At 37.3% G+C, this 25,949-nt stretch overlaps 1 protein-coding gene across 7 annotated transcripts in view; it reads left to right on the top strand.

Moving 5' to 3' along the window:
- ITGA4 (integrin subunit alpha 4) overlaps positions 1-25,949 on the top strand; it is a 463,364-nt gene that overhangs the window by 314,156 nt on the left and 123,259 nt on the right. For 5 of the 7 annotated variants that reach the window (XM_079924112.1, XM_079924113.1, XM_079924114.1 and 2 more), the window contains one exon: positions 19,284-19,352. The exons of the other annotated variants lie outside the window; for them this stretch is intronic. The gene's annotated coding sequence lies outside the window, so the exon portion shown is untranslated. The remainder of the gene's footprint in view (positions 1-19,283; positions 19,353-25,949) is intronic. 7 annotated transcript variants of the gene reach the window in all.

Below are 25,949 nucleotides of genomic sequence, written 5' to 3' on the forward strand. Positions count from 1 at the left end.
CCCTGCGCTTTCCCCCTTGGCATCCATATGTTCGTTCTCTACATCTGTGTCTCTATTTCTGCCTCGTAAACTGCTTCATCTGTACCATTTTTCTAGGTTCCACATATACGTGTTAATATACGATACTTGTTTTTCTCTTTCTGACTTACTTCACTCTGTATGACAGTCTCTAGATCCATCCACATCTCTACGAATGACTCAATTTCATTCCTTTTTATGGCTGAGTAATATTCCATTGTATATATGTACCACATCTTCTTTATCCATTCGTCTGTCGATGGACATTTAGGTTGCTTCCATGTCCTGGCTATTGTAAATAGTGCTGCAATGAACATTGGGGTGCATGTGTCTTTTTAAATTATGGTTTCCTCTGGGTATATGCCCAGTAGTGGGATTGCTGGGTCATATGGTAATTCTATTTTTAGTTTTTTAAGGAACCTCCATACTGTCCTCCATAGTGGCTGTATCAATTTACATTCCCACCAACAGTGCAAGAGGGTTCCCTTTACTCCACACCCTCTCCAGCATTTGTTGTTTGTAGATTTTCTGATGATGCCCATTCTGACTGGGCATATGAGGTGCTACCTCATTGTAGTTTTGATTTGCATTTCTCTAATAATTAGTGATGTTGAGCATCCTTTCATATGTTTGTTGGCAATCTGCATGTCTTCTTTGGAGAAATGTCTATTTAGGTCTTCTGCCCATTTTTGGAATGGGTTGTTTGTTTTTTTAATATTGAGCTGCATGAGCTGTTTATATATTTTGGAGATTAATCCTTTGTCCGTTGATTCATTTGCAAATATATTCTCCCACTCTGAGGTCAAATATATTTTTAAAAAAAAATAAAACCCATCCAGATTGGAAAGGAAAAAGCAAAACTCTCTCATTTGCAGATAATATGATCTTGTACATATAAAATACCAAGAAGTCCACTAAAAAAAAAAACTATTAAACTTAATAAACAAGTTGAGCAAGCTTGCAGGATACAAAATCAATACATAAAAATTAATTATATGTCTCTATGCTTACAGTAAACAATCTGAAAATGAAATTGAAAAAAAACAATTCCTTTACAATAGCATCAAAAATAAAATACTTAGAAATAAATGTAACTAAAGAAGAAGTGCAGGGCTTCCCTGGTGGCGCAGTGGTTGAGAGTCCACCTGCTGATGCAGGGGACACGGGTTCGTGCCCCGGTCCGGGAAGATCCCTCATGCCGCGGAGCAGCTAAGCCCGTGAGCCATGGCTGCTGAACCTGCATGTCCGGAGCCTGTGCTCCGCAACAGGAGAGACCACAGCAGTGAGAGGCCTGTGTACTGCAAAAAAAAAAAGAAGTGCAAGACCATCGTTAAGTGAAATTAAAGAAGACTTTCAATGGAAAGATTTCACATGTTCATGGATTGGAATACTCTCCAAATTGAGCTGCAGATTTAATGCAAACCCTGTTAGAATCCCAGCTGTCTTTTTTGCAGAACTTGGCAAGATATTTAGTACTAAAATTCATATCAAAGTACAAGGGATGGAGAATAGTTGAAACAATTTTTTAAAAGAACAACAAAAAGGGAAGTCTCACATGTTCCCCATTCTAAAATTTAGTATAAAATGAAATTAATCTACACTGTGTGGTACTGGAATGAGTTTATAGATAAAGGTATAGATATAGGTCAATGGGATAGAATTGAAAGTCCAGAAATAAAGCATATATTTATGGTCAGTTAATTTTTGAGGAGGATACCACGACAATTCAATGCAGAATAGTCTTTTAACAAAGTGTGCTGAACAACTAGATATCCAGTAGCAAAATAATTGGATTCCTTCTTCATATCATATACAAAAAGTAAGTCAAAATAAGTCATAAACCTAAATATAAATGCTAAAACTATCAGACTCTTAAAAGAAAACATAGGTGTATACTTCATGATGTTGGATAAGCTAATATTTTCTTAGATATGGCACCTAAACAATAAGCAACTACAGAATACATAGATAAATTGAAATTCAACATCGAAAATGTTTCTGCTTCAAAGGACACTATCAAGAAATTGAAAAGACAACACAGACACTGGATGTGGTAATGACTTTTTAAATATAACACCAAAGGCACAAACTGTGAAAAAATAATTGATAAGCTGAACTTCCTTAAAGTTAAAATTTTCTGGTCTGTGAAAGACAGGGTTAAGAGAATAAGAAGGCAAAACCACAGACTGGGAGAAACTATTTGCAAAAGATAAAATATTTGATAAATGTCTGTTATTCAAAATATACAAGGAACTCTTATGATTCAATAATAAGAAAACAAGCAATCCAATTAAAAAATGAGACCAAGACCTTAACAGACACCTCACCAGAGAAGATATAAAGATATCAAATAAGCATATGAAAAGATGCTCCACATTATATAGCATCAGGGAAATGCAAATTAAAACAACAGTGAGAGGGCTTTCCTGGTGGCGCAGCGGTTGAGAGTCCGCCTGCCGATGCAGGGGACGCGGGTTCGTGCCCCGGTCCGGGAAGATCCCACATGCCGCGGAGCGGCTGGGCCCGTGAGCCATGGTCGCTGAGCCTGTGCGTCCAGAGCCTGTGCTCCGCAACGGGAGAGGCCACAACAGTGAGAGGCCCGCATACCGCCAAAAAAAAAAAAAAAAAAAAAGATAACCAACAAGGACCTATATATAACACAGGGAATGCTGCTCAATATTCTGTAATAACTTAAATGGGGAAAGAATATGAAAAGGAATAGATACATGTGTATTTATAACTGAATCACTTTGCTGTACACCTGAAACTAACACAACATTGTTAATCAAGTATGCTCCAATATAAAATAAAAATTTAAAAAACACAACTAAACATACTCTTATATAATCTAGCAATTATGCTCCTTGGTATTTACCCAAAGGAGCTGTAAACTTTATGCCCACACAAAAGGCTGCCTACAAATGTTTATATCAGCTTTATCCATGATTGTCATAACCTAGAAGCAACCAAGATGTCCTTCAGTAGGTGAATGGATAAATAAACTGTGGTACATCAGGCAATAGAATATTATTCAACACTAAAAAGAAATATACCATCAAGCCATGAAAAGACATGGAGGAACCTCAAATGAGTATTGCTAAGTGCAAGAAGTCAAACTGAAAAGAAGTTAATCATACATATTGTATGAGTCCAACTATATGACATTCTGGAAAAGGTAAAACTATGGAGACTGGAAAAAGAGTAGCAGTTGCGGTGGACTGGGGAGAGGGAGGGATAAGCAGAGCATAGAGGATTCTTAGGACAGTGAAACATTTCTGCATGATGTTATAATAGTTGATGCATGGCATTATACCTGCCCCAAACCCATAGAATATACAACACCAGGAGTGAACCATAATAACCATAACTATAGGCCTCGGGTGATTATGATATGTCAGTGAGGTTCATTACTTGTAACTCTGGTGGGGGATGTTAATAGTAGGGGGAGTCTATGCATGTGTGAGGGCAGGGAGCATATGGGAAAAATCTCTACCTTCCTTTCAGTTTTGCTGTGAACTTAAAACTCCTCTTTAAAAAGTCATATATATGACTTTTAAAAAGGCAACACACAGAATGGGAGAAAATTTGCAAATCATCTATCTGATAAGAGTCTAGAATTCAGAATATAAAACTGTTACTACTCAAATATTTTTTAAAAACGAACAAAGGAGAAAGGGGGGCTTCCCTGGTGGCGCAGTGGTTGAGAGTCCGCCTGCTGATGCAGGGGACACAGGTTCGTGCTCCGGTCTGGGAGGATCCCACATGCCGCGGAGCGGCTGGACCCGTGAGCCATGGCTGCTGAGCCTGTGCATCCGGAGCCTGTGCTCTGCAACGGGAGAGGCCGCAACAGTGAGAGGCCCGCGTACCACAAAAAAAAAAAAAAAAAGGAGAAAGGATTTTTACAGACATTTCTCCAAAGAAGATATACATGGCCAAGAAGCACATGAAAAGATGTCCAGTGTCATTTGGCATCAGGGAAATCTAAATCAAAACTAAAATAAGATAACCCTTAACACCCAACAGCATGGCAGTAATCAAAAATTGAACAAAAGGATGTGGAGCAATTAGAACACTCATACATCGCTGGTCCGAATGTAAAATGATGCAGCCACTTTGGAGAACAGTTAGGCAGTTAAGTTAAACATAGGGTTACCATTTGACCCAACGTTTCCATTCCTAGGGATATGCCCAAGAGAATGAAAATATATATCTACAGAAAAACCTGTACACAAACGTTCATAGCAACTTTATTTTATAACAGTAAGATAGTAGAAATAACCCAAATATTCATCACTGATGATTTCATAAACAAAATGTGATATGTCTACACAATGGAATATTTTTCAGCCATAAAAATGAACGACATACTGAGTCATGCTACAACAAGGATGAACCTTGAAAGCATTGTGCTAAGGGAAAGAAACCAGACACAAAAGGCCACATGTTATATGAATTGATTTATATGAAATATTTAGAATAGACAAATCTCTAGATACAGAAAATTAATTAGTTGCCAAGGGCTAGAGGGAAAAATGGGAAGTAACTACTGTTGGCTTTGGAATTTCTTAGGGGACTGATGAAAATATTTGGGGATTAGATAGTGACAGTGGGTACACAGTCTTGTTAACATTTGAAAAATATAACTGGTACATTTTAAAATGGTAAATTCTATCATATGTAAATTAGATATTAATAAAAAGAAATTTCTCACCACCTGCCCCCCACTGCCAATGATTATAGTCAAAGTTAACGGTAAAGGATGACTCACACTGTCACGTTCACACTGACAGGGAAGGAACATTTTTAACTTCCTCTTCACCCATATCAAGTCTCTAGTTAGCCTATGAGCAGCGATCCTATTTTACCCTCTCCCAGTCCTCCACACATCAACATTGTATACAACTAAAACCATGTTATTAACACTGCAGATAAGCTAGAAAGAAAATACATTTTAAATGGGCAATAAAATATGTTGTATGTGAGAAGAAATTATCAGAACCTTCCTTAAAACTAGTCTGATGATATCACTCCTGCTTTGCAAACACCCAAAGGCTCCCTATTACCTTCAGAAAAGAGTCTACGTTCCTTATTCTGACCTGCAAGGCCTTTGCAGTTCTAGCCCAACTTCCTAGGATCAGACAAGCACTTTCTAAACTCTAGTCACATTGAATCTCTCACTGTTTTCTGAACATAATTTAAGAGTTTTCATGATTCAGAACCTTTAAACATAGTTTTACTTCAAACTGGAAAGTAGGATGTCTTTGGTTGATTTGCCCTAGAGTGGTTTTATAGCTTTCTTTTCTTAAAACACAAATTAATGGCTCAGTGGTTACTATTCATAACTCAACCAGTGAACTGTAGGTCTACTTCCTTTGATAAACATGATCTGTCAGACATAATACCATCATTCTAAATACTGTGTTAAGAAAAATTATCCAAAATTTAGGAATAAGACAAAGTAGAACTTCTTTCAATGTTATACTGGAGCTAGGGGAATGGAGCTTTGTTTATGTGACTATTAACTGCTGATTAAGGCCCAGACTCTGTGTTTCATGTTAATTATAGATTTTTATTTGGTAGAGATACAAATGAATTCTTCCTTGTAGAAGAGTTAACCACAAATGTTACGGTTTTACTGACTATAGAATATTACGCTGTTTTGTAGCTGACTCAGCAATCTTATTCTGGTTTTCTTTCCTCATTTCCTATAGATACTCACGTCCTCAAATACTCTTTGAACCAGTGTTATCATCTTCCTGGTTTCCTTATTAGTGAGTTAAGTACACGCACTTATTCTACACTTGTAGAAGAAGTATGTTATTTCCTTTTATGTTTCACAGTTTTACATTAAGTTACTAATCTAAGTTGTCCGGTTTTCAGAAATCTTTCCAAGACTTGTGTCATAATCAAATTTTATAAAATAAATTTATTAATTTCATTTATTTATTTTTGGCTGCATCGGGTCTTCGTGGCTGTGTGCAGGCTTTCTCTAGTTGCGGTGAGCCGGGGCTACTCTTTGTTGCGGTGCGTGGGCCTCTCATTGCGGTGGCTTCTCTTATTGCAGAGCATGGGCTCTAGGCCCAAGCACGGGCTTCAGTAGTTGTGGCTTGTGGGCTCTAGAACGCAGGCTCAGTAGTTGTGGCTTACGGGCTTAGTTGCTCTGCAGCATGTGGGATCTTCCTGGACCAGGGCTCGAACCCGTGTCCCCTGCATTGGCAGACGGATTCTTAACCACTGTGCCACCAGGGAAGCCGATAATTTTTTTTTAACTCCAAAAGATTTTTTTAAAGAAAAAGTCCATATTTAAAGAAGAAACATGAGCCTTTTACATTTCAAATCAACCTACTTTCTCGTAGCCCAATGCATTAAGTATGGGTGATGAGCAGAGAGCCTTGCAGGCATATACCCCTTCTGCATCTGTTTCTTCAGAGTAATATAAATCCTATGTCCTATTTTCACCCACAGGCAGGTCCTTGAAGAGATATTATTTATGAAGTGGAGAAATAAAGGACTCCAAATGATGTAATAGCAAATCTGATTAATGGAATCCATGTGAAATTCTTGACATTCATTTGCCTTAATTGAATGCCTAATCGTGACTCCCAGATGTTAGACTTTTTTTTTTTAATGTGGGCATGTAATATATAAACTTTTTTCTTTCTTTTTCTTTTAGAGATTTAAATTATTATTCATTTTGAGATTCCCATTAAATTGTGCTGTATCCTCAAACCACTGTTTACCCAACAAATGTTGACAGAAATGCTTTTGTATGAAGTTTATTCACTAATATTTAAAAATGCTAAAATAATAGAAGAATAAAAATGCAGCTTGAATTTTGGTATATCCATTTATAATTACCCACAAAAGTTTAAAAAAATTAATATGTAGCAAAAAAGAAAAAAACATGCTTAAAAATGGTATATGCAAACTGATGATAGATGACAGACAAGATGTACGTGGGTTTTAAGAAAAATGATAGGGCAGGGTAGACTTACATTCTTGATATTCTTGTCCTTGGCTTATTACCTTTGGTGCAGTAACTATAGACTTATTCCTGATAACACATTTATTGCTTAAATTCTTCTGTTTTATGAATTACCTGGGTTTTCAACATTTTGCTTTATATCACACTTCTCTAAACACTAATAATATCATACTTTTTAAGTTTTCCTTTGAGTTTTTTAGCTTTGCTTGGTTTTTTTTGTATTTAAGCATAAAAATCTGAATTGAATAAATACACTTCAGATGGAAAGTTAAAATTCTTTGTGGAAAGTAGTTGCTATTTTTATGCCACAATATAAATAATAAGACAAAGAATAATTCTATTTTAAGTGAATTTGCATGGTTTTGATAAGTTTCAGGGAAATGAATCTTTGGTTCCTGCTTTAATTCAGACAAGAAGCAAAGGATTTTATGAATAAAAGATTTTTCAATATGCTTCATTGCTACAAAGTTTCTTTTATTTCCCTAATGGATTACTTCCCTATTATGAAGAAATGACTCTCTAAAGGACAGTCATTTATTACACCTGAGCCTTCCTGGTCCCACTTGTACCACATGCTGCTTAATAATTTGCCATGATTTAGGAAGGTTGCCATGATTTAGGAAGGTTGCCATGACCACTCAATTAAACAATGGCTTTGGATGCAGCCTATAGCATGAGGCACATCCTTAGCACACATTGAGAACCGTCTTGTTAATTTGACAGAATCCAGCAACAACCACAGTGTTATGAATATCCCACAGACAACAGACAACCTATCCCGGAAGACTAAAGTAGTCACTAGTTTTCTTTGATACAACTAGGCAGGTGTGGTGTTGCCATAGAGTAGAAATGGAGCCATGGAGAGAAGGAAGTAGACTACGATCTAGGAAACTGGATTTCTAATTCTGGCTCTAATACTCTTTATTTAGCTTTTGACCCTTGGGTAACGGTATTCTGAGCTTCGATTTCCTCCTCAATATAGAATGTGAGCTATAGCTGATAATTTCTTTGACATTTCCCTAATCAATGGCACACTTCTATGTAAGTTATGTTAAAGGTAGAAAATATTTTGCAAAATATTACCAGGATATTTATAAAAGTCTCACTGGCTTATTTGCATGCTGCATCCTGAAACAATGTGATTAAAAATCAAACATTATAAGGCAGGATAACTAATTTAAAACTGTAATTGTCAAAAAATTTTATTTACTTCTGGGCCAGTGATATAGAATTGCCAGACAATATACTTTAACAGTAGTTTTACGGCAAAGCTTCCCGTGGGGAAAACAGACACATGTCCTTATTTCTAGATAATGAAATCTGAAGGATAAAGGAAATATGAATGAGTTATGAAGATAAATTTTACTGAATTCACAATTATGCCTTGGACCCGTCCTGCATTATTAAGGTTTGGAATAATCTCCATCTGGTAAATTTTTTAAACTGTGGAAAATAGGTAGAATGTATTCAATAAGCGGTATAGTTATAGTCCCCGAAATAAATGAATTCACTTGGTACCTAATTAAAACAGATTTAAAACTAACACTTTAACTTTTAGCTTCTTTTTTTTTTTACTCTATCATTTCAGTAATAATCTATTTGTGAAATTCAACATGTAATTTTATTTTTTACCTTCATAGGTCTGCTTAAAGTAAATGAGTATTAATTTACATGGACTATAATGTCTAGGGCAATATGACTGTGTGGTTCTCTTTGCATGATACCTAGTATTAGTAGAGTAGAAATGTGAAACACTTTGCAGTGCTTCCTAGTACAGTGCAAAGGTCATAAATTTGGAGCTGGCATATCTAGTTTCTTTTCAAATCATTTCTGACTGATAACGGACAAGCCAGTTAGAGTTTCTGAGACATTTTCCCCATTTATAGAAATAGGCATAATAATATTATCCAGGATCTTTCCAATGTGTAAACAATAACATAAAACAATGACATTTATTTGCAGGGTAGTATCTGTGCACATTCACTCAAGTAAATTATTTTTCCCATCTTGCTAGACGTTAAGAGCAAGAGACGCACTTGGCGGTTTGATCAGGAATAGGAAAGGAGATGGAGGAGGAGTGGAAGGACAAGGACAGCATTTTACAGGTTTTCAAAATATGACATGTGCAGCTCGTGTCTTTAAAAAAAAGCACTAGTAACGCCTATCCCACATCACCTGTGAGCATTAATTGAGAAAAATGTCTTAAATGCTTTGAGGTTTTCTCTTTATAATTTCTAAAATAGAAATAGCTTGTTTTACTTGATATAAAGGATATCTGCCATTATAATTTTTTTTTTTTTTCTTTTTGCTGTACGCGGGCCTCTCACCGCTGTGGCCTCTCCCGTTGCAGAGCATAGGCTCCGGACGCACAGGCTCAGCGGCCATGGCTCACGGGCCCAGCTGCTCCGCGGCATGTGGGATCTTCCCGGACCGGGGCACAAACCCGTGTCCCCTGCATCTGCAGGCGGACTCTCAACCACTGCGCCACCAGGGAAGCCCTGCCATTATAATTTTGATGCATATCTTTAAAGACTTTCTGTACCTAAATAGAAAAAATTCTCCAAAGAATGAGTTTCTATACGTACAATATTTTGAGATCTGATTTTTTTCCTAATAATATCAATTGAAGAACTCCTATGTCAAATACAGATTTACCACATATTTTGAATGGTTGAATAGCATTCCATTTTACAGATATATTACAATTTATTTAAGCAATTCCAAATTGTTTGATATTATCTTGCTTATAGGAGTGAAAAATTGGAAGCTATAATCAACTTTGCTGTATGTAAATACTTGTGCACTTGTCTGAGTGCTTCCTCAAGATAAGTTAGTCAACAGTTATGCCCTGTATTCAGACTTGACATATGGTGCTGAAAGCCAGTGTATTACTTACCTTTATTGCATTTATAAACTCACCCCCCAAACTTAGTGGCTTGAATAACAATAATCATTTATTATTACCTATGGTTTCCATTGGTGAGAAATTCAGACACACTAGGGTTGGCTTGGCTGTACTTTGCGATATCTGGATCTCAGCTGGAAGACTAGAAGTGTAGGGGCTACGGTCATATGAAGATTTGGTCATTCACTCATATTTCTATGTGTCTGGTGGTTGATGTTAAGCACTGGCTGAGTGCCTACCTTCTTCACATGGTGGTGGCTGGGTTTCAGGAGAAAACATCTAGAGAAAGAGAGAGAGAACACTAGGTAAAACCATATTGTATTTTATGCCTTGGAAGTCACACAGTATCACTTCACCACATTCTGTTAGTTGAAGCAGTTACAAAGGTCACTGAGGTTGGGACTTCCCTGGTGGTGCAGTGGTTAAGAATCCGCCTGCCAATGCAGGGGATGTGGGGTCAATCCCTGGTCCGGGAAGATCCCACATGCTGTGGAGCAACTAAGCCTGTGTGCCACAACTACTGAGCCTGCGCTCTAGAGTCCGCAAGCCACAGCTACTGAGCCTGCGTGCTGCAACTACTGAAGCCCATGTGCCTAGAGCTGGTGCTCTGCAGCAAGAGAAGCCACCACAATGAGAAGCCCGTGCACCACAATGAAAAGTAGCCCCTGCTCGCCACAACTAGAGAAAGCCCTTGCGCAGCAACGAAGACCCAATGCAGCCAAAAATAAATTAATTAATTTTAAAATAAAGAAAAGGTCACTGAGGTTCAAGGGGAGGGGACATAGACCCCACTGCTCAATGGAGGAGAGTTGATGTTGCATTTATAAGAAAAACGTGACATAGATTATATATTGCTACTGCTCTCTTTGGAAAACAGTATCTGCCCTAGCCAGTATTAGGACTTTTGATATATATTTTGAGTAGTATCTTTGCCTATCCAATAATATGAAAAATAGTATTTCACTATCATTTTAGTTTGTTTTTATGATTAAATATCCCAAACATTGTTTTACAAGTTATTTACCATTCATATTTTTCATGATTTTTTTGTTGTTGTTGTTTGACATAACCTTTATGTTTCTATGGATGTATTTAGTTGTTTAATAGTGACTTATAAAACATCTTCATGAATTGGGAGATTCGGATTGACATGTATACACTGATGTGTATAAAATGGATGACTAATAAGAAAAAAAAATCTTCATATACTATATTGAGAAAATAATTCTTTGTCAGTTTCGTTGAAAACATTTTTTCTAGTGTGTCTTTTTTTTTATTGCTTTATTGCATTATTCATTCTTTGTAAACTTTTAAATATATTTCTATCTTATATGCCATGCTTAGGTATACCTTCCTTACCCCAGAATTACAAAAACAACTTTTTTACTTGTATTTGTTTGTAAGTTACAACAAAATAAATTCCATATAGATTAATGACAGGATCTAACATTTTTCCAGGTTTTTAGCTATTCATTTTTGTTTGTTGAAATCATCAAAATAGCAACACATTTTTAAAAATAGTAATATCCAAAGAAAAATAGAGAAGAAATCCAATGCTGATTATGTTCTGTTGAATAATCTGTGCCTGTTCTACATATGGAAATGTTACATTTGTCATGTATTAACTCCCATATATGCTTGAGTCTCTGGACTTTTTATTATTGATCTCTATTGTAATTTAATATCACGTTGCTTTAATCATTACAGTTTAAAAAATACATTTTAATATCTGGAAAGCTCCCTTCATCTAATGTAATCCATGAAAAGCTGTTAAAATACTAGGTCTCTAACTCTGCTTCCTCCCTGGTGATATTATTCAGGCTCATGGCTTTAAGCACTTTCTATGATGACAGCTTCCCTTTTCATATCTCCAGTCCAGGCCTCTTCTGTGAATGCCAAAGCCAGTTACTCCCTAGGAAGTTGAACAGGCCCCTTTGTTTCAACAAGTCAGAACTAAACCCTTAAATTTTCTTCTTCTCTGTAGATCTTCTCCATCCCAATAAATAGCATTATACCAGCTACTCAGGTAATGTGAAAGGCAGATTTAGGGTTGTGGTAGCCAATCGTCAGTCATTATATCAGCGTAGAAATGGTTGAATTCTTCTAACATATCCATTAAAATAGGAAATGTGACTTTAGGGGGACAAGTTAAATCTACACTGAATCTGGAGTGTCAAAATTTGTGCCTCATTTAGCAGGTGAACATGGGATGCTAAAAAGGTGAGTCAAGGACCCTTGGTCCTGCAGAGTATGTTAGGAGTTTATTTTTGTGTTAATAGAAGGGGAGTTGGTGTCTTCAGCCTCTCAGGCCATTGTGGTTTCTTGCTAGTTTCTGAGGACTAAACAGTGTTAATAAGTTTGCCCATAAGCAAGGAATGTACTAATACACTTCTGCATTTCTCATAAAGAATATTTTTTAAATACTTGTATCCTCTTATATGCTTTAAATAATTAAAGCAAATATGTAGTTTGAAAAAGTGAAGGTCAAAATAATCCTGAAGAACATACCAAGTGAAGAATTATAGACTTCAATAGGAAGTAAAGGTTAACATTGAAAATCATACGTTAAAACAAGAGTAAGTTCCATTTTCACTATCATTAGATGAATAATTTAAAATATAGCAACTCTAATAAGAATATAAAATCAGTGGAACAATATAAGATGATTTTGAGGAAAATTAAAAAAACACACATGAAACAAATGATGAATGAATTGTATACATTATTATTTGGTGATAGATAATAATTTTGCATCTGGTGACCATCCTTTTATTATTTAGTAAAAATAGTCATATACAGCAACAAGTTTTATAAATAGTAATATCTACAGAAAACAAGAAGGAGTCTTGTGCTGTTTATCCTCCATTTGTCCTTTAGGTGTATTCTCTGCTCTTTTCCATGGTGATCTAGCCTCCAGTAGGCTGACTTCTACCGACTGCATCATCTTAACTCCCTCACCTTTTTAATTTCTCTCGGGTTCATCCAATGGGAGGGACCAGGTAGGTATCAGAGAGCAGAAGAGAAGGGGAAGGGAGGAGGGGAAGGAAATAGAAAGCCAAAGAGAGAGCCATAGGGAAAGAGCTAGAATGTGTTTTGGTTGTGAACATGTTCCTTTACTTGTAGTTGGTCCATTTCCCACGACTTAGTTCTCATCAGACTCAGTATTACCACCATGCTTTGGCCCCTTCAGGCTTTGAGGTGATAATGGCATTCCAAGGTTGCTGCCCTTGGAGTACTTTACCATTCTTTGTTGGTCCTTAACCCTGCCACACTTCTGAAAATACTCTCTTCACTAAAATCTCTCTAATCATCTCTTTGAGAGAGCCTTCTGTTTCCTCCCTGGACCTTGATTGATGAAAGTTCCAACTTTGGTTCTTCAGCCGTATTCACAAAAGGAAAAAGTGTAGCTTGTGAACCCTACAGTGATCATCCTTACAAAGCTATTATGATCACTTACTACTCTTATATCACTTCAGTCCAACTTAAACTTCTTTTGGGTGACTTTGCATAAGCCAAGTACCAAACAATAGCAGGATGATAAAAAGAAAGATGAGACAGAATGCCTGTCCCTCAAGAAGCTTGGCTTACTCAGCAGACAATTTATAAACACTTGAAAAATTTTAACAAGATTATGTTATGACAGGATGTGAAAAAGAGACATTAACAGAAAGTAAATATAATTGAAAGCAGAGAAGAAAATGATGATTTGGTCTAGCAGGAAAGGCTTCACTGAGAAGGTGGGACTTTAACCAGACCTGGGAAGATGTAAATATGCTCCTGTATGACTCCACCAGTAAGTGTTTCCTGTCTGTTGCATCACACAGACAGTATTTTTTTTTTCATTTGGATTCCTCTTTCAATATCCTAGAGTCATTATGTACAACCCAAGGTAGTATCTACCCATGCCTACTAGATTGGTTTCTTGCCTGACCTACCCTGTGCCAGAATGTGCTTTGAGTGACATAATGATTCTTTGCTCATCTGTTTGATGCACACTATGCCAACACTGTGTCAGGCACTCAGGAAGGTTTACATGAGGAGAGAATTGCTAGACGATTACATAGGAAGGATTTGCTAAAAGTGACCCCAGAAGACTCCTTAGGGCAAGAAATGGCCCAGCTCTAGAGTCATCAGATCTGTTTTTAATCCAGCTCTTCCATCTGCTAGTCATATGATCTTAAACAAATAAATTTATGTTGTCCCAGTGCCCTTTTCTGTAGAACTGTGGCTTTCATATCTTCTCAAGGGGTTCATGTTGAGTTCTAAATGAAATAATATTTAAAGGGTTTATTACTCGCTCACCTCATCTTAAGTAATTTCTTATAAATGACATCTATTTGTATTCTACGACCTTCCTCTTCCTATTGTTCTTGCTATTCCTAATTATTAGATTATTATTATTTTACAGTGAGTAGTACACACATACCTTGCAAGAAATCTTAAGGTATAATAGCAAAATTACATCCACATTAGAATGTGGTAAAGAGCAAGATTGATGACACTCTCAAAATTGAATTCCTGATGTGGAGATCAAAAAATGTGAGGAAGGAGGTGAGATATACATGAAACAAATAAAGATTTAACCATAGAATCATGTGTTCCTTAGGAGAAAACATGAAATGTTAGAAAAGGAACATCTAAAGATGTAACTTAAAAACTTACTTTAGAGGAAAAAGAAAAATGACCTGACGGTGCTGGTCAAAAGGGGTCACCACATTCTAGGCAAAATCACTGAAAAAAGAGATTCACACCTGGACTAAGTGTGACACAAATTTTAGTCATAAAAGTAAAAAGAAAGCCCAGAAATTTAAAAAACAAGAGACCTACAATGTACTAAAAATGAAGCAGTCCTCAGATTTCTCCTCTACAGTGTATGTCAGAAGAGAATGAGAAAATGAAACATCTACAGATTTGAGGAGGAAATTGTAATCCCAAATATTTATACACAGCCAAATTGTCTTTCATGTATGAGGACAACAGAACTACATTCACAGATGTGTGAACCTTAATCAAAGTTTTACAGAATGTATTGCCCACATACCTGTAAAAAAAAAATCCTAGAAATGGTATTCCAACCAAGCTAGAGATTGCTGAAAATTAATAGCTCAAGAATGAAAAGCATAGGATATAAAATCACTTACAAATCTTTCTACCCAAGTTTCACCACAAACTTCAGTTTCTATGGTCTGCTTTTCTTTACTTAAAATTTGTCCTGAGAGATCTTTAATTATGATTTTTCACTCATTTCTTTTCACAGAGATATTTTTCATTCTTTTGTACGGCTTTTTTTTTTAATATATAGCTCCATAGTATTCCATTTTATGGATACACCGTAACTTATTAAACCAGTCTGCCATTGATGGACATTGATATTATTTTCAATATTTTTCTATTTCAAAGAATGACGGAACTCTATTTGTAGGATAAATTTCCAGATTTGGTATTACCGGGTCCAAAAGTATATGCATTTGTGGTTTTGATATTCACTATCAAATTGTACCACATAGTATTTGTACAATTTTTTACTTCTATCTTTAATGTATGGGAGTATTCATTTCCCCAAAGTATCATTAATGCAGTGTATTATCATATTTGGATTTTTATCAGTTTTCTAGGTAAAAAATGATACCTCAGTGTAGTTTGAATTTATCTTATTATAAGTGAATTGGAGTACTTTTTCATGTGTGTTAAGAACCATTTTTTCCCTTTACATGGACTGATTGTTCATACCCTTTGTCTATTTTTTTTTTTTTCGGTACGCGGGCCTCTCACTGTTGTGCCCTCTCCCGTTGCGGAGCACAGGCTCCGGATGCGCAGGCTCAGTGGCCATGGCTCACGGGCCCAGCCGCTCCGCGGCATGTGGGATCTTGCCGGACCGGGGCACGAACCCGTGTCCCCTGCATCGGCAGGCGGACTCTCAACCACTGGGCCACCAGGGAAGCCCCCCTTTGTCTATTTTTAATTTCTAGCAGCTCTGTATATATTAGGGAGATTAGTTTTTTGTCTGTGATATGAGTTGCAAATGTTTTCTGGTTTGCCATTTTTCTTTTGACTTTTCCTAAGTTTTAGATATTTAGGTTTTAACATGCATGTGTTTTAATATATATGCAATATACATATTTTATAGCTCGATTATGAGTCATAGTTTAAGTCTTTCCTTCCCTAAGATTTTAAAGGAATTTTCCCATTTTTATTCTATGACTTTTTTTTACATTTATATCTTTCATTTAACCGAAATTTATCTTGGTGTACATGGTGAGGTATGAATCCCATATATTTCTTTTGGTTTATTCAACATTATTTATTAAGTAGTTCTTCTTTTACCTACTGATTGCATTGCCATTTGTATCAATTATTAAATCCCAATGTGTATTTTGGTCCGACTAGTGTTCTCTAAGGAATGAGATTCTGGGTAGTTCTTATTTTTTCTTTTAATTTTTTTTATGTTTAAAATTTACTACAACAAACATATGACTTTTATAATTAGGAAAAAATAAATTTTAAGTTTTCTTCTCAAAGCTAGCATATAAAAATATGTGCATTCTATAGAATCTTAATTTTGTTTTTAAAAATAAAGAAACAGCACAAATAAAATACTCTAAAATATTAACAGTGATTCTCTCCTCATAGTTTCACTATGGCTTACTTTTTCCTTCTCTTTTTTCTGTTGCTTTTACAATTTTATGCACTAGTGTATGAAAAATCTCTAAGTTAAAAAATTAAGTTTTTGTGGTAAATGAAATATGTCTTGTGTCACAGAGGAATTTGAGGTTATCTTATGTATTTAAAGTATTATGTGGAAATTAAATGTTACTTTCTGTCACTGACTTTCATTAACATTACTTAGATTTTCAGATCACATTAATTCAACTCCAAATTCCTCTCACATTCATCAAAAAAGCATGTTGACTGCCAAATCCATTCAATCAAATATCTATAAACTTTTTTTTATAAAGTACTAGAAGAAACATTAAAATATATTCCTAAACTTCTGCTTGTAATAATTTCTGAACTAAAATTTTAGTTACAGAAATAGAAACACTAATAGTGCCACTGTACTGATAGCATTGTCATAATTTGTGACTTATATTTGCTTATTATGAGATAACGAACCTCAAAACATCCTCACTTTGACATAGCAGTTTTGTAAATTAGACACTTCAGAATAATTATTTTTCTTTTTATGGAAAAACAAAATTCTGTGACATAATTTTTCGGTGAGTCATATCTTTAAATTTTAGGTTTATATAAAAGGAATACAAATAATTGAGCTTTTATCAATCCTTTTAATCTTTTACATTTGTATCCCCTTGCATAATGGTCTCAAGGGACTTTTTAATTAATAAATAAGCAGTGAGGTTTCAAAACACCAGGCAAATACACAATTTATTACTGAACTTGGAAGAGTTCATTCTTTCTTTTAAACCAAATGACAAAGCAGAACAAGTCCTTAAGTCATGAATTTTAAGTTTTCAAAATTTCATTTATATGCCCTCCCTTTCATTTAATATTTCTTCTCAGAAACAGCACCTACTTAAAAAACGAAGTCAGCTTTAGATTCGTAAATTCTGTATTTATAGAACTCAAATTAATGCGGGATTTCCGTAACCTAAGATGACACAGTTATGCAGAATAGCACCCCTACGATTTTTACCTTGTGTCTGACCACAGAAAGAGATGTAAAGTACAGTTATAGTCAGGATTCTCCAACCCAAATGTGCTTGTTAAGTTTGTTTATCCAGTCAAACCACATGCCACACAGCTGCAAACTATTTAGAGAAGGTTTACTAGACACTCCTCTGTCTAGGAATGTTTTCTTTCTTTTCGATTTTCTGCCTCATATCACACTGGGGACTACTTAACGTGACTACATTAAGTGTTTTCTGAACCACTGCTATTTCTAAATAGTTCTGATGTCTTTGGGGGCATACTTCCCTCAAAAGCCAGATTTCCTTGGAAGGGATTCTGGTTCAATTGATTAATTTAGCATATTGAGTATATAGGTTGATACAAACAACCACAATTATTGTTTTGTCTGACAATGGCCTAGGTGCTGGGGCTGAAGCAGGGAATAGGGCACACGGATGGCTATTTTTACGGAGAGTACATCCTGGTGGGGGAGACCTAAAATCAATAAACAACCAAATAATGAAAAGAGAACATTCCAGAAAGAACTGATATACACATAAAGAATAACTGGGTGACAAGGCCTTTTTCAGGTCTATTTTCTAAAGAATCTAGAAGAGCATAATTCACATCAAGAGGCAGCAAATCTCTATCATGTTCCCTTTCCCTCATTGAGACTTTAGAGGGAGAAATAAAGATGGGGAATCCAAAACCAAATCCAAACCAACCCCCGCCCCCCCAAAAATATATATATATGGTTTGCAGGGACAGAGCAAAGAAAAGGTATAGGCAGAACTGCTGGCCCAGAGAGCATGAACACCAAGACCAAGTGGCTGGGGGAACATGTGCCCACAGTTAAGTGTGGGCATCTTGAGCTGCCGTCAGTGTTACAGAGGCTCTAAGCCTGTAGAACTGGAAGTGACCTTTGGTCATTTATTCCAACCTTCCTGTCTTACAAATGGCATGGCTGGCACCTGAAGTGTGATGAGACTCACCCATGTCATGGTTAGAAATTTAGAACCAGAACTAGAAGTTAGCCTTCCTGGTAAATTTAGTTTATATCACTAGCAGTATTTGCTTTCATCTGGATTGTTTGTGATGTGGGTACTAAAAAACATGGTTCCTGAGCTAGAATCAAGAAGTGATAGTGTGAGATTTAGGTAGGCACAAAAGTAGGTATTCAATGAGTTTATTATATGGTAAATAATGTCTCTGTGCATCAGAACATCCTGCAAATTATTAGTGAAACTGGCTCGTGGATCCTCTTCTGTTGGGGTTATGGAGAAACACAAGCCCTCTTCCTTTTCCCCAAAATGATGAACCAAAAGCAGCTTGAAAATTGAAAAGATAAAGGAACTTGTGTTCAAGAGAAGTACTTAAAAAGGCCCAGACTAGGGACCAAAAATAAATAAATTAATTAAAGAGTTAGGATGATTAGCTCTTTAGTTATTTGGAAGGAATTCTAGTGAAGATTAAAAAACACTGTGATCTGGTCTGTGGTTAAATCCCATGACATATAATTTTAGCAATCATCTGGGAGACAGCCAATGGTGGGGTGTAATTATGGAAATGCTGACATAGCAGAACACAGTGGAAACCAAATTAATTTTCAACATGCGTACCCAAGACCTAATAAGAAACTTCCGTGGGTGATGAGAAAATAATTGAGAAATTAAAAAGTGAGAATATGTGAGTAAATATAGAAAATGAACTGAATTCTCCCTCCCATCTCCATGATCTTTCCACTAGCCCTTTGTGCCCTAATCTGAGAGAATAGCAGCCTCTTGGAAATCTTCCCAACAAATCCTCTGAGTGAAGGTAAGAAGCTGGATTAATGTTTCAAGGCACTATTTAATGCAACCTGCTTCTACTGACATGAGGAGAAAGTTAATTAAAAAGAAGAATACCTAAACTGTATTTTTGAAGTTGTTATTTTAAAAAAAGCATTAAATAACAACTATAACAATAACTATGAATTTACCATGGACTCAATTAGGGGCCCAGGAAAACTATAAAATCTCACATGAAGGTAGAGCTTAGAGGTGGCAGCTGCTTTGAGACCCTTTTAGAAACGGAAGGGGAACAGGAGAAACAGTAGTTCATTTAACATATGGAATTCAGAACTTCACATCACATCTTCTCAAACCAGCCTGCCGTTGGAAGGTACTATTTCTCTTGGCTACAGAGTCTGCTTTTGTTAAAAGCCTATAACTCTTTCATTGTCTGGAGTAAGTGACAGTAAACACTTTGTCAGATAGGAGGTACGATGGTTGGGCTCAGTAAAAAGCAGAAGCAAGAGGTATACGTTTTGTTAGATTTCAGTTCAGTTCCATGTAACAGAAGTTTCAGACAAGAGAAGAGAAAACATAGCTATATCTGAGCAATGGTAAATGGGATTCCCTATTAAGGATGGCTTGATCATGGTATTCTTTATCTTGTTAGTTATCTAATGCTGCATAACAAAGTGCCCCCAAATTTAGCATCTTAAAACAGCAATAAGCATGTATTGTCTCACACAGTTTCTGTGGGTCAGCAATTCAAGAATGGCTTATATGAGGTGGTTCTGGCCCCAGGTGCCTTATGAGGTGATGGTCAAGGTGTTGGGGCATTCACTGGGCTGTAGGCAAGAGGACCCAGTTCCTTGCTGGCTGTTAGCAGGAGGCCTCAGTTATTCAGCACAGGGGACTCTCCACAGGGCTGCTTTTCATGGCATGGCAGTTGACTCCCCTCAGAATGAATAATCAAAGGTTAAAGTGAAGCCTTAATGACTTTTGCCCTAGCCTTGCAAGTTACACTCCTTCATTTCCACAATAGCCTATTTTGTTTCATTAGACACCTTCACGTGCGCTAAATTCCCTAGAAGTCTAAGATAATAGTGCTCAGGGGTAGACTTCAACACTACCACGTAGTCCATTTGCTGCAGTGGTTAGAACTGTCACTTGGCCAGCTATTTTTTGAAATTACTTAAATCAGGAACAGTTTAAAGAATTGAACATAAGGGTAAAGCAGATCGTTCTCAGGACATAAAACTAAACTCACCTTATTATGTATTGTTACACTGCTGTCCACTCCCATTACCAAAGGCCATAAAGCAATTTTAAGTGTTCCCTGGAATGTCACCAGCAATAAACACTTTTGCTTTACTGTTCTGTTGAGTTGAATGTTAACCGTTATATTTTAGAACTCTTACAGCTGGGAAATCTAAAAATGCCTTCTGGTCTTTAAGAATTCATTAAAATATCTGCTTTGGGTAACCTTGGTATTACCTTAAGTATGGTTGGGGAAATAATGTCATAATCACTGAATTTTATTAGCTACCAACCCTTTTTATCATAAAATACAGTGTTATGAAACCTAGAGCCTGTTCTGTCCCATGCTAGTGACTTTACCTCTTCTCTTGACGGTATGTCCATGAACCCTGACTAAGCTTTCCTGAGAGCACTATATTTATTGCTGTCCTTCATGGCCAAAGGTGACAATACAGATGATGTTATAGTATGGCTGATGGGAAGAATCTCTATCCCGAGTACACAGAGCATCTCCCATACTTCAGCCTGAAAAGCCTACGACCATTTGCAGGGTTGAGATTCTGTGATTTTATCATATACCTGTCAGGTTTACATTTTTACTTCATTTGAGAAGAAAATAATCCCTTTTACTTTAGTTCTAAATTCACGTCTGAATTAATATAACTATTACATTTTTAATTAGGTTTTCTTCACCATTCTGTGTCATAAAATGAGGGAATTGTAGGGAGCTTGAAAGCAGTACGTGTCTCCACCATGCCGATGCCATTATTCCCAGAGTATTTCCTCTTCCTTCATCAGTTTCCTCTTATTAGAAAATATAACTTCTAAAATTTGCAACTTAAAACTATATTTGTGGGACTCCCCTGTTGGTCCGGTGGTTAAGACTCCACACTTCCACTGCAGGAGGTGCGGGTTCAATCCCTGGTCCAGGGAACTAAGATTCTGCATGCTGCATGGCATGGCCAAAAAACAAACAAACAAACAAAAACCTGTATTTGCCCAGCCTCTGCTTCATTAAAACAAAGGAGAGAAAGATCAGCCTAGAGTATGCTTAACACAGTTAATACCCGGTCTCTTTTTTTCTTTTCTTTTTTCCCCCGGTACGTGGGCCTCTCACTGCTGTGGCCTCTCCCGTTGCCGAGCACAGGCTCCAGACGCGCAGGCTCAGCGGCCATGGCTCACGGGCCCAGCCGCTCCGCGGCATGTGGGATCTTCCCGGACCGGGGCACGAACCCGTGTCCCCTGCATGGGCAGGCGGACTCTCCACCACTGTGCGCTACCAGGGAAGCCCTCGGTCTCTTTTATTCTATGTGTGACTTGGACATTTTTTAAAGGTGATTGATGCAATTATTTTTCTCTTCCTTTACAATCAAGTAGGAAGTGTGGTGCATCTTCATAATAAAAAACTCACTGAGCTAAATTCAATTAAAAGAGATGTTCTGTAAGGCTATAAAGGACCACTGTATATGTATCTAAGGAAAAGAGTCCAAGTAGATCTGGAGCTAAAAGTGGATCTGAAGGTCATGTTCAGCGGTTATTCTTTCTGTCTGTCTCAAGCACCTTGTGTTTTCTGTCATCCTTGTTTTTCTCTCTGCTTCTTCACTCTGAAGCAGCTTCCTCTTCTTGCCACTGGTCCCCCAGCCCTTATACCACATGACGATTTCAGTGCCAACCACCATCTAATAAATATCTGTGTGTCTCCAATCAAGTTAGAGAAAAAGAAAGAGATCTGAATGTTATTTATATTTTCCCTGTATAGATTCTAAGGGAGATGATATTAATGATAGTCCCTCGTTTATGGAATGGGATGAGGACTATGGTAATACAAGATTACATAAGAAGAGAGACTTTTAATTGGTCTGAGAGAGAGAAGGAGAAGTTAAAAGAGAGATAAACTGTCTTGGTAGCCAGTAAGAAACTTGGTGAGTCATTGAAAAGGATGTAAATGTTTAATCAGGACTTCTGTTAAGTTTTGTTGTGTATTGTGTGATGTAATTCTCTTTTTTAAATTTCCCCATCATATCTTCTCTAATATCTATCCTTTGCTAACTTTTGTATGGTTAAGCTTGCCTTCTGGGGACGGTGATTAAGGCTTAAGTCAAAGTGAGTAGGGTTGAGAGCTGAGAGGCTCCACTCAGCAGTGCCCTCATACTTGTGGGAAGGAAAAGGGATCCAGACTCACTTTCCCATGATTTAGCATATACCTTCTTTCCCAGCTTTATTCCCCAAAGGCCATCCTCACATAACCAAAGTCGGAGCTAGGAAGAACAGGCTTCTAGATTCTCCATGTCTTTTCATAATTCTATCACTTTGTTCGTGTTATGCTACCTCCTCGTCAAAAATCCATTTCAGCAATTCCCACAACTACATCAAGACCAAACCCCAATGCTACTTTCTCCAGGCAAAACTGACCTCTCCTTCCTCTCCACTCTTAGGGCACTTGGTTTAGTACTTATATTACCTCTGTCACATTATGCCTTGCACTAAACTGACTGTATCATCTGCCCTCTTGGAGTGTAAGAAACATCTTATTCGCCTCTCAGATTACTCACATGAGGCCAAGCACAGTGCATGGCGCATTTGAGCACTCAGTAAATGTTTTGTGAAAAGATAAGTAACGCAGGGACCTGTGTGGTTTGAGTAGGGTGTGTTCTATCCAGATTTTTATAGTGTAGTACTAGAAAATAGTAGGCTAAAACATGTGCACCTAAGTGTGTGCATTTCCATGATGAAGATATGTTGGTCTCTTGCTGATAAAGTAATGAACTTTCACCTACCTGTCACGTGGTCTGCCTGAAGATAAATGGGAGTGTGAACATGTAAACACTTTGGGAAGTAAAAGCATGCTCGATAAATAAAAGCCATTGTTTATTTCTGTATACTATATAGAGTAGGATCTCTATAATTCGATGTCTCTCGGGACTATGGGTGACCATGATAGTTTTGGTTAATCTGAACCCTCCAGGTCAGTGCTACTCAAGTTGTGAACCATGGACCACTGCCAATCCAAGAACTGTTACTGGTGTATAATGAGATAAATGGAAACATTTGGAGTCAGCATTTAAAAACCTTTGAAGCAACTTGACACAACAATATAACTAAGTAATTTAATAATAAAAATGTGACTTATGTCTCTACACTTTTGTTGTATTAATTTCATTTTGCCAGTACTTCATTTCCATTGTTGTGTGATAGGATTCACAATAGATTGAGAACGAAAACAAAACATCAAAAAAGCTGGTCCATGGGCTTCCCTGGTGGCGCAGTGGTTGGGAGTCCGCCTGCCAATGCAGGGGACACGGGTTCGTGCCCCGGTCCGGGAGGATCCCACATGCCGCAGAGCGCTGGGCCCGTGAGCCGTGGCTTCTGAGCCTGTGTGTCCGGAGGCTGTGCTCCGCAGCAGGAGGGGCCGCGGCAGTGGGAGGCCCGTGTACCGCAAAAGAAAAAAAAAAAGCTGGTCCTTCAGTGTAGATAGTTTGAGAAGCACTGTTTTAGGTAATTCTTTCCAGAATGGAAGATACCCACATTGTGTACATGGGAGTGTTGGGAAAAACGATAAAAATAAACCGGTAGACATTATGAAATACTAGTATCAACAAAACTCAGTGAAAGTTGATATAATTATCAACAAAAGTTGGTATAAAGGAACAATATAGTGAATGATAGTGAGAAGAAAGCATCTGAAATGTAACAGTTCTGATTCACAGTGTTCATTTTGAGCAGTCTTCCCAAAATGTTTTCTGCATCTTTAACAATCCTTTATGCAATCTCCTCTCTCTAGTAACTAAGCTTACATTCTGGCACTTTTAGAGAAAATAACATGCTCCCCTGTTGTTAAATGAGTTTGGGTGTTGTGCTTGCTTGAAGAAAACATCTATGCACCCTTTCAATTAACGTGAACAAGAATTCTCCAGTCATCTGTAAGTCTTCTCTATGAAAAATCCCTTCAGGAAGTCAATAATTCAGTGTCTTTAACATACAACTGAGCTTTGGTTATCCTTTGGTTTTTTTGCCAGTTTGACACTGAATTTTTATGGAAAGTCTTCTTAACCTGGGTCAGGATGATATTTTGAGTAAACAGTATGTGGTTCTTATTGTCGAAGCATCTTGTTTTTCCAGATGACCAAGATAATACATTTCACAGGGGTCTTAAAAATGTTCTACAGATTTCTGATACTGTAGAAAGTAATATTTGCCAGTGTCTTAAAATTTAGTATTCATGAATCATGTTACAGATTTTGATTTGAGGACTCAGGGATTTATTATGTAGATCACAAAATCAGAGGGTAGGGACTGAATTCCATGTCAGGTTTTGTGCTATGCCTGATGGGATGGGATTGCTCAGAAATGGTTCTTTTTTTTTTTTCTTTTTTTTTTTTTTTTTTGCAGTACGCATGCCTCTCACTGTTGTGGCCTCTCCCGTTGCGGAGCACAGGCTCCAGATGCACAGGCTCAGCGGCCGTGGCTCACGGGCCCAGCTGCTCCGCGGCATGTGGGATCTTCCCGGACCGGGGCACGAACCCGCGTCCCCTGCATCGGCAGGCAGACTCTCAACCACTGCGCCACCAGGGAAGCCCTCAGAAATGGTTCTTTATGCTTAGGAGACAGAGTCCTTGATATTGCATCAGGATTTGATATTACATTCTAAGCAAAACAGGAGGATTTTCTGATCCGTTTATAATGTAATTTTAACTTTCCTATGTTCCATTTCACTTTTCTTTCCTTCCCCTGGCAGGCAGATCTGGCCTCAGGCTGCCCAGGACCTGTTTGAACTGAACTTGGAAACCTGGACAAGCCTGGGGTTATGGTCCTCTAGGGTACACGCTCCATGTCTACCCCTTTCCTCATACTTTTCAGACTCAGATTATCTTGACTCAGTTTGCAAAGTAGCCTGTATTTCCTCCAGAGTCTTTTAAAAAGAAATTAGAATGTTTCATAAAGCTAAAGATGCTCCAATAAAGAGAAAGTCTGTTTCCCGCTCGCCAAATTGTTTCCTATAATACATTAATATTCAAGTCTGCTCTGAATGTGTATTTTAAATTACCCCTTATATAATTGTTTATGGGGAGGTAAAGAAAATCTAGATTACACCCACTAGAAGTTTTGAAAGCTTTGCTAACTTTTAAAATTCTTTGTAGTTCAGTAAGCATAAATTTAAATCCCAGGATATAATTCTTTTAAAAATGAGCTGGCTTCTTGATTTTTCATCTTATCTTTGCCTCTTGATCTTGCTGTCTTAGGAATTATTGATGGCTCTTTCCTGACTGTCTTTCCGGTCTGACTTTTCTCAAGACAAATCCCAAACCGTGATATACCCATAATGAACTTTCTTCAGCCATGGGTTTAGCTACAGCTGTTCCAGAACCCTCTCTCCACCTTCCCTTGG

This window comes from Stenella coeruleoalba (assembly GCF_951394435.1).
Source record: "Stenella coeruleoalba genome assembly, chromosome: 6".
Taxonomy (NCBI): domain Eukaryota; kingdom Metazoa; phylum Chordata; class Mammalia; order Artiodactyla; family Delphinidae; genus Stenella; species Stenella coeruleoalba.